At 38.2% G+C, this 13,880-nt stretch overlaps 1 pseudogene; it reads left to right on the top strand.

Moving 5' to 3' along the window:
• LOC127649715 (translation initiation factor eIF-2B subunit gamma-like) overlaps positions 1–5,893 on the top strand; it is a 73,467-nt pseudogene extending 67,574 nt beyond the window's left edge.
• Positions 5,894–13,880: the final 7,987 nt, after the last annotated feature.

Raw genomic sequence — 13,880 nt, 5'->3', positions numbered from 1 at the left:
GTGCATGCTCGCTCAGTGAAGTTTAACAGACACTCCCTGGTCGTAAAGACAAGTGTTTTTGTGAAATTGAAATACACACTTGACTTTGAAATAATATCAGTTATACAGTATAAAAATAATGCAAAACCTAAATAAAAGAATATAATGGTAATTGCAAGTTATGTGCTGGAGAAAATCTATTTTATTGGTTAGTTATTGCAGCACTAAAGGACATTTTTATTCATTGTTCCAAACAACTGGAAAAGTAATGTAAATGCCATGACTATTCATTGGTCAAAAAGTTTGGGAACCCTGTAGGTAGGACTTAAAGTATGTATGTGTTTATTACTATCATCATAATGTGTGCCATTGTATAGACACTGAAATGAGACTCATCCAAGATTGCTTTCCACCAGGTGTAACGTTCAAGGTAGCGTGATCTGCAACAATCCCGTGATTAAGTACCGACATTATGTACTATCTTGTGGGCAGCGGTCAGCACGTCGAGCCAGAGGGTGAGAACGATTCAGTCCAGTGCACTGTGTGTTACACTATACACACAAAATACACACAGTCTAAACTTCTGGAGTTCCGTTGTGTGCATATTAAAACCAGCTTTTGTGTGTGTGTTTATATGTGCGCTCTCACACCCATGTCTGCCTTTTTGTTTGTGTGATCTTGTGTGTGTCTTGTGTGTTTTAATCTGTTTTAATAGTGCATTAAAACCTAAGCTTGTGTGTACAATTGAGCTTTATTTTTTAATATGCTTAATCCTCACAGTCTTAGATCACTGTGAGGTTTGTGTGTGTGTGTGAGTGGGGGGGGTTGTTGGCTTGAGGCTGTTGTATTCTGGGTGGTCCGCGCCTGGTCTCTAGCCTCTCCATCAATGACAGTGCCTTAAGGCGTCTCTAAGATGTCCAAAGGCTGCCCGGTCTAATTGACTGAACAACAGGGTGTTGCTGCCTCAACCAAACCCCACCACCACCTCCTCCTGCAAAATTTCTACATCTCCACCACCCCCTACCTCTCCATCATCACTTGAGCTGGACTCAATTAGTTGGCCATAACCTTCAAAAATGCTGGGGCTTATTGAAGTGCTCCCAGAAATCCCAAATTACAAGCTAGACCCCCTGTACTTCCCCCAACAGACACACACCCCACAGTCTTCACTGCTTAAAGTGCAGCAAGAAACCACAATTAAAAGTGTTCCCACAAAAACATAGAGTAGAGGTTAATGTAACCTATTATTTAAAAAGCATTGCTTATAATAACTGCAATAAATTCCTCCCAGTAGCCCTGGGGATGACACTAGTTCTTTTGAATGAAGACACACAAATTGAACATTAACTCAGAGCATCTCTGTACTTTTTACAAACAGAAATGTATCTCTTTATTAAAGTACAGAGAAGCTCTGTGTTTTTGATATGTCAACCCTCCTGAAATAAAGATCATGATGTTCCTTTTGAGGTCAGGGCTAAATTGAAAGACTCTGAACCCCTCTGATGCAGGATATTGCATTACAAATGTTGTCATTTAAAACAAAAGAAGAGATGCAGAGGATTACAATTAAAATTGATTAGTGAGAATAAATTATAATTAGAAACTTGATGGTCTATACAGATTAAGAGTGTGGAGTCCATTTCGGGATCTTTCCTGTATTTTGCTTAATTAACATATTTGTAAGGCTGAATGTTGCGTGCTGTTATAATCGAGCTACAGTCTTCATCTCTCTGTCCAAGTATACATGATGCATAATTAAGTAATATACCACTTGCTTGTTTTGCATTCGATGTCCAGGTGAAAAACATTTGGTCACACATTACCTCTCCGAGACCAATTGAGGTCCAGTTAACATGTTTACAGTGCATGCTGGATGAAGCCGATCTACAATCCCATCATCTAGGTCAAGATTTTAATCTTTTGGATGCCAGGGGCTCCCAAATATGATGATCCCCTTGCAGGGAACCCACTTCTTATAATCTTAAAACAGTTCTTGTTCGGATCCATCCGATGATGTGTTACCCTGATTGTACCAATTTATTTCCATAAGAGCAGAATCTGTACATTATTCCAAACTTTTGGTGCCAGGGTATATTACATAAACTTCAGAACTTCTTAAACTACTTTAAAGAGATCTCATCAAAAAATCCTCCAAGTGTGAGGCATCTATTTCTCAAACTAGAGTCTCTGATGTATTTATCCTCTTATTTAGTTGTACATCTAGCCTTACACATCGCTTTCTGTCCTTGTTAGAGCCAGTTGTCCTTTGTCTTTGAAGACTGTAGTTTACACCTTTGTATGAAATCTTCAGTTTTTTGGCAATTTCAAGCATTGTAAAGCCTTCTTTCCTCAAAAAAAATATTGACTGATGAATTTCTAGAGAAAGCTGTTTCTGTTTTGCCATCTATGACCTGATATTGACCTTAAGACATGCCAGCCTATTGTATACTGTGGCAACTCAAAAACAAACACAAAGACAATTTTAAGCTTAATTTAATGAACCAAACATCTTTCAACTGTGTTTGATATAATGGAAGTGATTTTCTTATACCAAATTAGCAATTTAGCATGATTACTCAAGGATAAGGTGTTGGGAGTGATGGCTGCTGGAAATGGGGCATGTCTAGATTTTATCAAAAATAACTTTTTTCAAATACTGATGGTGCTGTAGTGGGCTAAAGCACATAACTGGTAATCAGAAGGTTACTGGTTCGATCCCCACAGTCACCATCATTGTGTCCTTGAGCAAGGCACTTAACTCCAGGTTGCTCCGGGGGGATTGTCCCTGTAATAATTGCACTGTAAGTCGCTTTGGATAAAAGCGTCTGCCAAATGCATAAATGTAAATGTAAATGCTGATTTTTACACCAGTAATGTCCTGACTATACTTTGTGATCAGTTGAATGCCACTTTGGTGAATGACATCCCAATTAATAAGTACCAATTTCCTTCCTAAACCACAAAATCTGTACATTATTCCAAACTTTTAGCCTCCTGTGTGTTTGTGTGTGTGTGCGTGTGCGTGCGTGTGCATCAGGCATCAAATGTGAATATCAGATGTGAAAGTGGAGATTTAGAGTATAAAAAGGACTTAAATATTGATCTGTTTCTCATGTTGACATTGTTGATATTAAAGGGGCGCCACGTTGGATCTCGCCTAGGGCACCAAGTAAGCCAGAACCGCCACTGCTTATGTGTTAACATGGCCAGATAAGCCGCGTTCTCCAGGAGAAACTTAGGTGTGTTAAACCGCTTTCTCTTAATCCCTTAAGTGGCATAATGAAACCTGCGTTCTTGTTTACATGATGTTTCTTTCTTTGCTTTCTGCAAAAACACTTAAATAAACAGTTTTCTTAAGTGCATTTAAAAGGGGTCTGTGTTTTTATGGCAAAATTTGAAGCACATAAATAATGTACGACAGCTTATTTTTTCCAATTCAACAGTGCACTATTCTTCTCTTGGTGAATCTTACTAAAACTGTCCAAACTTATCTGAGACATAAGTCACCACAAAATCAAAGGGAAAAAAATCAGAAATCTTATTTTGCATAAAGAAAATGACTGAGGACATCACTGAGGAACTCACATGGTCCGTCCACACTGAGGCCGTTGTGAAGAAGGCTCACCAGCGCCTCTTCTTCCTGAGATGGCTGAGGAAGTTTGGAATGAACCACCACATCCTCACACGGTTCTACACCAGCACTGAAGAGAGGATCCTGACTGGATGCATCACCGCCTGGTATGGCAATAGCACCGCCCAAAACCCTGCAAAAGGTGGTGCGAACTGCCAGACGCATCATCGGAGGTGAGCATCCCTCCCTCCAGGACATATATAACAGCAGGCGGTGTGTGAAAAAAAGCTTGGAGGATCATCAGAGACTCCAGCCACCCGAGCCATGGGCTGCTCTCACTGCTACCATCAGGCAGACGGTATCGTAGCATCAGGACCCGCACCAGCCGACTTCATGACAGCTTTTTCCTCCAAGCAATCAGACTTTTGAACACTTGATCTCTCACAATCAATAATCAGCACTGCACTTTATTAATCTTATTATATCACACTGGACTGTCATAAATTATATTCTCTTCACAATACAATATATATATATATATATTTTTATAACCTTTTTTTTTTTTTTTTTATGTGTATTCTATATTGTGTGTATTGTTTACTGTACATTGTATATTATTATTGTGTTGTGTATGTATGGGTACATTTGATATGTAAATTGTGTTGTGTAAATATGTTGTTTATTGTAATTGTTATATGTCTCGTCACTGTCATGACTGCTATGTTGCTCGGAACTGCACACAAGACGTTCACCTACTGTTGCACTTGTGTACATGGTAGTGTGACAATAAAGTGATTTTATTTTATTTTATTTTATTTGAAGTAATTGTTTTCGACAGGATGATTGTCATTACTGTATTATAATAATGATTGTAAGTTATTTTTTCTTTTAGTTTTTTATTATAGTATTGGAAATTTGGGGGGAAATGCACTTATATTTTTTATTTGATTTTGGGGTGTAAAATATACCCTGATATCTTTGAGATTCACACAACAAATGTCCCATCTTTTCTACAGTACATTGTGTTTTGGTGCCTGAAGCATGTAAAATTCTAGATTTAATCTTTAGCATGAACATGAAAAATAGACAACAAAAAAAACAGTATAGATTTATCCATTGACCATCAAATAGTTTATCAGCCAAAAGCTAAAATAATCATAAGATATTGGTATCAGCCAAAATTGATATTTCTATTTCAGCACATGACTTGGTATTTGACTAGTTTAGAGTTATTAGACTACTCTAAGTAGACTTTATAGCTGTTCCACTATGGTGGTCTTGTAGTCAACATCACACACACACTCTTTCTCCTCTGTCTCATTCATGCTCGCTCTTTCTCTATTTGTGGTCTGTTTACCACTACTGACTCTTCGCGTGTGTTAGCCACAAAGGAGTGATAGATATCTCATAAACTCTAGCAGAACACTTTCTCTATTTGTTCCTGTGTTCCCAGCATCCTTGTCCTTGGGGAAATTAGTGTATTGGGTTATAGCTGCTAAAAGCATCACTGGAGATGGCTTGTACTTCCAAGATCACCTTGCCTGTCACTTTTCACTCTGTTGTAAGGTGCAATAGATTTGCAGGTGTTATGGAACCTCCTGACATGTACCTTTCCTCATACTGTTTAAACTCTCTTGTTCTAACCTTCTCTCTCCATGTTCCTCCCTCTTTCTCTCTCTCTCTCTCTCTCTCTCTCTCTGATATAACATGCTCTATTTGTCTTTCCCAAAACTCAGGACACAAAAACTTTTGTGCAGATTCCTTCACACAAAAATATGTCTTTATATAGGTCATTAATCTTGCTCTCAAACGTTTAGTTTGGAATAGCCACATATCTGCAAGAGGATATCAGCTTTTCCTAGGCTGAATGTGTATAAGCCTAACAAATTTGTAAACTGTGTGCTTGTCAGTATGTGATGGAATGGCTCACAAGGGTATACAGGGTATATGTCCAGATAAACTTTATTAAAGTGTGTTCAAACTTGTTTTCCTCTCTTTGATTCAGTGGAACAATCATTGATGCTGAAACAACTCTTGTGAATAAAGCCTGTTTTCAGATGTTTAATTTGACCAAACACACATCTCATCTCCCTGCGATGGACTGGCGACCTGTCCAGGGTGTCCCCCGCCTTTCGCCCAATGTTAGCTGGGATAGGCTCCAGCCCCCCGCGACCCTGTACACAGGATAAGCGGTTGACGATGGATGGATGGATGGACACATCTCATCTCCTTTCAGGCACAACAGATGCCTGACAGCTCAGTCTCAGAATCTTGTTCTCTACCCTTACAGCTGAAAGAACCAATGATGTCATTGTTGGATCCAACCAGCTCATGGAGCTCTAGAACCCTGGTGGAGAAGGGATCGATCACTTTCCTTAAGTACAGACCAATCGGGATGGAAGAACTCGCTTCCATGTGCATACCCCATTGCACAGGATCCATTATTGTATGTGTAAAAGTGGATTTATTTATCTCAAGACTCTGATTATTTATTTCTGTTTCTTTTTTCACCAGTTTAGTGGGCGCAGGCCCTTACAAAAAAGTATCATGATATTACCATAAATATGGTGATGACATGTTTTTGGACATTACCATGATGGTAATTCCATTTTACCCTAGTACCTTATAATATCATTTAAGTAGCATGTCCTATAGTAATCAAAAAGTACCTTGGTATATATCAAAGAACCATTAAATTATCATCTGATACCCTCACTGAATCTTTCTACAAACAGGTCATTTTGGAAGAACACAGTGGTGTCACATTTACATCTTTTATAGAAAAAGGTTCAAGCTGTGTAATTTCTGTGACACTAGTGGTAATAAGAGGAATTGCAAAAAATTTAATTATTCCAAATAAGCAGCCATGCATTAGTATTTTTCTGTCTAAAGGTAACACATTTTCTCAAGATCTTGTGGAAAAAAGCCATGATCTGAAGTTATTGTGACTTTTTACCAAGTTATCTAGAGAAAAATAATGCATAGCCTCTGTGGGCTTCCATAAGTTTGGAACATTCATTATATTTGCAATTGCATTTGGTGTCCCCATAATGTCATAGAAATAAAACACTTTTAAATGGGACATGTATTTACAGAATTGTATAAACTTCCAACAAAGTGATGTGACAGAAGGCTTAGATTCAATAGAGGATCTATTAAAATACATTGTGGCTCTAAAGTGTGCGCTTATACTAAAGTTGAGTGCAAATGAGTTCATAGAATGATGTTTGGATGCAGGTGTTGTTGCTCTAGGTGGGTGTCTGTGTAGTTTGCAGTTTGTTTGTGGTGTTTGTCCAGTGGACATCCCAGGGCCCATCTGCGTGACCACCGTGACTGGGACTGCAAGCCCTAGTGCTGAAAAGAACAGATAACCACAATGGGGATAAGTTTATTTGTACACAAAAAGAATGAAAGAAAAAGACCACCCACTCAGAGACTGACTACTAACACTCGCTCTCTCACTCTCTCTCTCTCTCTCTCATGTTCTCTCGCATACTCCTTTCACAAAATGCTTAAAAGGATAACTTCCTTAAGATTCTCTCTGCCATCTCTCTTTGCTGTCAATGATTTATAGCATTCCAGCACTTCTGCATCTCTTAAATTACAGGACTTAAGATCCCTGGTGAAGATTGATTCAGAGCCTCAGGAAGATGCTCTGACTCTTACCGTAATTTGTAGCTCTTCTTATTGTTTTTAGGGCCAAAGCAAGTCATTTAGTGTCACCAGTGGAATGATTGCACGTCATCTATCTTCAAGACCGTGCTTCCCAAGTTTTGTATTTAGGCGTATTAAATTAATTTTCAGTGACATCTCTTTTTTTTTTCTTGCTCTATCTAATTACGTAAAATAACGTTTTTATGAGCTTATCTCTGCTTCATTTGTCCTCACTTTTCTCAGTTGAACTCCGTCGAGTTCAAGACTTGGCAGATTAAGCTTGAAAGTTGTGAAGGCATTTTTCCCAAATGGCTAAATTTTTCCCTGGAGACATGTAATGTTCGTTAGATTGTTTGGCTCTCTGATGTATATGATAAGTTAAGCCCAAATGCCCCAGAAACGATCTCATTTGAATGCCTGTCCTCTGCTAATGCAAAACATGTGTCCTCCATTTTGTCAGTGTGATAACTAATCAGATGTCGTGCCCTCTGCCCCTTCTCACTGCAGTGTCCACGCTTGGACCACCAGACCTTGCTCAAGAGATGTGGCAGCAGTGGTTTTTGAAAGGTTTGTATATTTAGACAGCCTCCCAGAGTTGGAGTCCCCATGGCTGCGTTGGTTTGGAGCTCCAAGGAGCTGTGTTCAGTGTCATTCCCTGCCCTTTGGGCCAAATGTGACAGATGCTTGTGTTTTCCTGGGCCTGGGATCAGATGTCAACTGACAGATCATATATCAGGTTCACCTCACTGTCTCTGTGTAGCTTCCAGCCTGGGTTTTCTAGGCCTGCTTAGAAGTAGAAGCGAGACAAGATTCAAGATGGGCCTAACTAAGTGAAACACACAATAATTAATAACCAGATTTATAGATATATTCAACTGAATATCAAGTTAGCTGTTTTTGGTTAAATGGTTTTAACTTGTGTTCTAGCCTGGATTAGGATGGTCATTTGTCTTGGGATTTTTTATTTGTTTTTTGCTGCTGGCCAAGCTTGGAGACCAGCTTAAACCCATTTTGACCAGCCAATCAGCTTAGGCTGGTTATAGCTATTTATTTCTTTTCAGCATCGATGATATCCCCACTGACTAGTATATTTAATGGTATGCAACAGAAAAGAATGCACAATCTTCAATTGAAATGGTATTGTTTACATCCATTGCAAGCTCTGTCTTGTTTTAGAGTGATTGAGATGCTAGCTCTTAAAAGTCTCCAAAGGTCCAAGGCTGCTTATCTTTGCACTGTAAATTAAGCTAATATGAACAAGCCTGTGCTTAAATGGGTGTGAGTGGCAGTTACTGTAAGTAATGTAAGTTCACTGTTACTTTTGTAAGCCTGCGCCCTCATAAATCACAGAGACATGGATAAAAATACAGAATTGGAACACGTTCCAATGTCTCTGCCACTAGTCGTAAAGGGAGATAGTGTCACAGGTCTCCCAAAACCAAGAGAGGCAGTGACCTGATTGAGCAGTTGACAGGCATGGTCAACGAATCTGCTCTATGGGACTGTATGAATGAATGTGTGTGTGTGTGTGTGTGTGGGGTGGGGTTTGGGGGTTGGCGGTTTGTGTAGTTGGTTGGGTGGGGTGGAGAGATACTAGTCTGAAGGTCTGAGCATGGTGGAGGGTGCTGAGAGGCTTGTTGGCCACCCAAGTGGCAGAAATCCTGCATTTTTGCTGCTGACCCCTACACATTAACAGAACACTTCCTCAATTTGTCTTCTGTGTTCTTGGGGTACAAACGAAATTTCCTCTCTTTTTCGACTCCTTTTAAGACGCTGCATCCCCCACAAGCGTCCTGCAAACCCTCACGCCCACCTTCAGTGCACACACACTTAACAATTAGAACTTTTACAGCTGCACAAAGACAGTATGGATGCTGTGTGGCCTGTAAAGGCCAATAACCTCTATGACATGTGAGGGACTGCTTGGTCTCTGAAATGAACATGCTGGCTCCTTTACAATGCTCCCCAGGACACTCGCTAAATTACGGTAAACCTTGTTTATCCCACACAGCCACTACACCTCTGTGACTGGTGTCTCTATTCTCTCTATAAGAAATAAACTCAAAGACATTTATAACAGCTTGTCAGATATGATGGGTGAATTGTAATGATTCGAAAATGGTTAAAACATCACTCTTGTTGAACAAAATTTGGAGTGTGTGGACATTTACTCTATTTTTGATTACTGGATCTGTTCCTAATTTGGGTTGGATGTGCAGTTTTCTTTAATATAATGATTTAATGATTGGCTGTCTAAAGCATGTCTATGAACAGTATTGTAATCAACCTCAATATTTTTCAGTTAAAAGTTGCATGTATAAGGAAAAATATGTTTTGGGTGATGTGGCTGGTCACCATTTCTTTTAATTAATATATACATTTTATCAGTTCATAGTAAATTTTAAATGGTCCTTCAGTGTGACAAATTGACTTTTAAAAGTACTGAATACATAATAATTCTATAAGAATTCTCAAAATACTGTTCAAAATAGTTTTATAGACAGTGTAGTAAGTCAACCGTACATGTAAACTTCCCATAAGCATTCCATATCAGTTACTCTAATTCATGGTTTAGACAGTTTGAACATGGATCATCTCATAGAATTATTGCGCAAACTCTGTTTATATCAACTATGTACAGCATATATACACACACAAACAAACACTTATGAAAGAATTAAATAAGTAGAGAGATAAGTAAGAAAACAAAGGGTCTGATTTCATCTTGCCACCTGCTAGTTCTGTCCCAACAATACCGCTGTTAAAGGGCCACAAACAAAGCCGGCTGAAAAAGTTTTTTAAGCAAGCCATTCATTACGATGACAAAGGGCAAAGAAATACATTATCATAATTAATCTTATCTGTGGCTGTGGGTGGCGGGTCCTTTCCTTTGAGACTGACGGACCCTTACAATGCCAACATGTACACATCACTGTGTGTCAAAGCACTTTGGGGGCTAAGAATATTTTAAGCTTTGTAAACATTCGCCAAACAAGTCCTGAATGTTAGTTGGAGGCTAGTGTCTCCCCATGCCTTTATAAAGATCAAAACAGTCAGTCACTGCCAATTTGAATACAAATTTTGACTTCCTTTCTCAAGGATGTTTCCATAGCACAATGGTACAAGTTTCTAGTATTTGCAACTGTGTGAAAAAAATCCACATTGCTAATTTAATGTTAATAAATGTGAGGCGCCACATTTTTACTATCTTAAACATGAAAATAATGTAAAAAGACTTTTGTTGGTAAGTATGTGTTGGTGTGAAAGATTTATGTTTTTCCCCCTTTTGAGTTAATTTCCAAAGTTAAAGTTATGTTCCTTTGTAACTTTTAACTAACATAATATTTTTCACCTACCAAAATGTGTTTTACAACACACATTTGCCCTGTTTATGTAACTACTAGTGAAGAATACTAGTGGTCTAGTATATTCCATTAGGATTTTTATTGTTTTTATGTGTGTTGCATGTGTGTATCTATTGACGTTTATGAGGTCAATTTGTTTGTAATGCTATACAGTGCTTGAAATGATTCCAGTCTTTTATTTGTTATAGTGCTTTTAGTTGTTGTGTGTGGTTGAAACAAAGGTGAAGAATATTATTATTTTTTTAAATCAATAGGGGCAATTTTATATAAGAGAGATATGTCATTATTATCTTTACTAAAATACAATTATTTGGGGTTCTGCCAAGTCTATTTTTTTATGAGGGGTTCGGCCCCTACAAAGCCATTGCTTCTGCATTGTTACATGGACATTTTTTGGGGTAAGAATCATCTGTCAATCCAATTCCTGAGATTACAGAGATTTATTGTAATTTATTATTCTAGGCAGTCACGAATTTAGCCTGTGGATCCTTAAATTTTTCTTAATGTTTAGGTTTTGTTACGGAATAGCCCACAATGCTGATTCAGAATTTGTTTTTTCTTAAAACAGAATTTTGGCACATGCAACATGATCAAACTAATATTTATGTTTGGTAATTTTAGAAATATTGTTTAGAATATCTTTTATAAAAAGTACTGTGGTTGTACCATGAAACATGGATGTATCAGATGGTAATAACATGGTACTGAATAACCATTTTTATGTAACACGGTTTGCACATGGTACTCCAAGGCACTTAAAAGAATACTATTGTTTATTTATTTATTTATTTTTTTTATTGCTATAACCATGGCATTATTAGCATAGTAATAGCACCTTGCCCAAAAAGTACTTTTTGTTAATCTTTTGTAAGTGTGTAAACCCAACTGCAGGCTCACTGATGCTTACACACGTCAACTGCAAGCAGAACCCTCTCAGCTGGTAGTTTCAAAGCAATCCGTTCACTAGGCTGATGCCTTAGTAAGATAAATAAATTCAGCCCTGAAGCTTTTGGGGAAAATAAACACGTCTTTGTCTGCAGAGCCTCTCAGCTGTCGTATGATAGCAGAGATCTATACTTTTGAAGATTACCTTTACACAAGCAAGGATGGGCCGTTGGCCTCTTATGTTTAGGGACGGTGTGATGGCAGATTTCTGGACAGCGCATGGTCATCTCCCCAGTTTATTTATCCAAGGCCTCTAGACCTCGGCCTGGACCTCCCTCAGTTTGTTAGGCTTAAAGGGGCCCCCCCTACTGCATGAAGCAATTCCTCAGATTCCACATTAGCTCCCATTCCCAGCTGCCCTTACCCTCATCAAATTAAATAATTTCAAGAAATGCATTTGTGGCTGCCACAGCATGCACGCATGTGCACACCCTGTTTAGTAGTATGCAGATTGGGACACTCGTACTTTTAAAGTAAGACTTCAGTGTTAAATAATAGCTTGACTTCATACATATCAAAGTGGATAATAAATGGAGGAACTAATTGCTTAATATGATGGTTATAGTGTGTATAAAAGTGAGGGACATTGAACTCTGTACAACTGCATATCAACATCGTAACACAATAGACAGTTTTTCTCTTGTCTGTGTATATATTTTGAGTCTGACTTTATTTATATTTAGCCTTTGATTTACATCTTTCTCTTTTGTGATGGAAAGTATTACAGTAAACTATTGGACTACAGGATCCCTATTATTTCTTTAGCATGGTCAGGTTAGGCAGAGCTGTGTGTTGCTCTTCACGCGTGTCATGGCTGCCAGAATAGCAATAAAGGATGATCAACAGAATGTCATGTTACTCATTTATACTTTGTCCAATCAAGATGGAAAACTGAATATGTTTTATAAGTTTTTATATGGAGTGGTGGTGGCATAGTGGGCTAAAGCACATATCTGTTAATCAGAAGGTCGCTGGTTTGATCCCCACGGCCACCACCATTGTGTCCTTGAGCAAGGCACTTAACTCCAGGTTGTTTTGGGGGGATTGTCCCTGTAATAAGTGCACTGTACTGTAAGTCGCTTTGGATAAAAGCGTCTGCCAAATGCATAAATGTAAATGTAAATGAATAAGTATCACATTTTACACAACGTTAAAACAAATTGCTATGGTTTCCAGTGGAATACACACACCACATTATTGTTCTTTTTACAGGAATTTATTTAGCCTACTTTTAGAAGTGTTTGAGAGAATAATAAATGATCGTTGTTAAGATTGAGCAGATTGAACTTGAATTAAGAAAATGGGAGGAAATACTCAACAGGCTACATGTACACCAGTTGTATGTCTCAGAACGTTGTTATTAATACTAGTTCAGATGAAAGTGTCTTAAAGAGAGAGTAAACCCTAAATATGAAAGTATGACACTGGACAGCGCCCTCCATGAATTAATTGCAAATGTCATCAGCCAGCACAATAACAATAAGGGAGACCCATTTATAATTTGTCTAATCATCAATGATAATCTTGGAAAGTTAATCTTGTCCCTGCCATTATGCAATATCTAAAAATCATTATAGTAAACCTGGGGTCATCTACTAACCACAGAGGTCTTACAAGTATATCCAACAACCAACCAAACTCCAGAGATTTTCTTTTAGAACATAAGGGTAAAAAATGCTACCTGATTTGCCACTGATTCCTAGGTTTGACAAAAAGAGTCAGTAGCAAGTAACAAATGCTCTAAAAAGGACAAGTGATCCACCAAGGGTTTTTTAGCTTACAATTATGCTGGCAGTTAAAATAAATAAAAAATTTGTATCTTTATTATTATTGATAATAATAAAAATAATGTAATTAATAATTATTTATAATTTTATACGTTTATTATTATTATAAACTAGTTAATCTATATTATTATAGACAATAATAATAATTTAAATAAATAATTTAATTTAAAAAAAATGTAAGTCCTCTTCCTGGAGTTAGTGAATGTATGCGCGAGTTTATACCAGATTAACTTGTAATGTCGCGCTCTATATCAGACTGTCAGCATAAAATAAATCTGTGCCAGTGGTATCAATGGATGGCATGTGTGATAGCGTGTTAAAATACGAACTCGGGCTATTGGAAATGTGCAGAGCAGGGCAGCAGTGCAGTGAGTGTACTGAAAGAGTTCCTCTTGCACTTCCCCCTCCCGGCGCTGATGTGAAGGGCTGCCTGGGTGGTCTCCCTCTCCCTCCACTTTGGTGAGCTGTTGCTTAGCAGCTAATAATAGATGTTTGCAAAGTAATTTGCCTCTTCCTCGGCCAATGAGAACCAGAGCACTTTTCCATCAAACCACCCATTTCAGGATTTGCAAAGGGGGC

This window comes from Xyrauchen texanus, chromosome 9 (genome assembly GCF_025860055.1).
Source record: "Xyrauchen texanus isolate HMW12.3.18 chromosome 9, RBS_HiC_50CHRs, whole genome shotgun sequence".
Taxonomy (NCBI): Eukaryota; Metazoa; Chordata; class Actinopteri; order Cypriniformes; family Catostomidae; genus Xyrauchen; species Xyrauchen texanus.
This window is presented reverse-complemented; position numbering and strand designations above follow the sequence as displayed.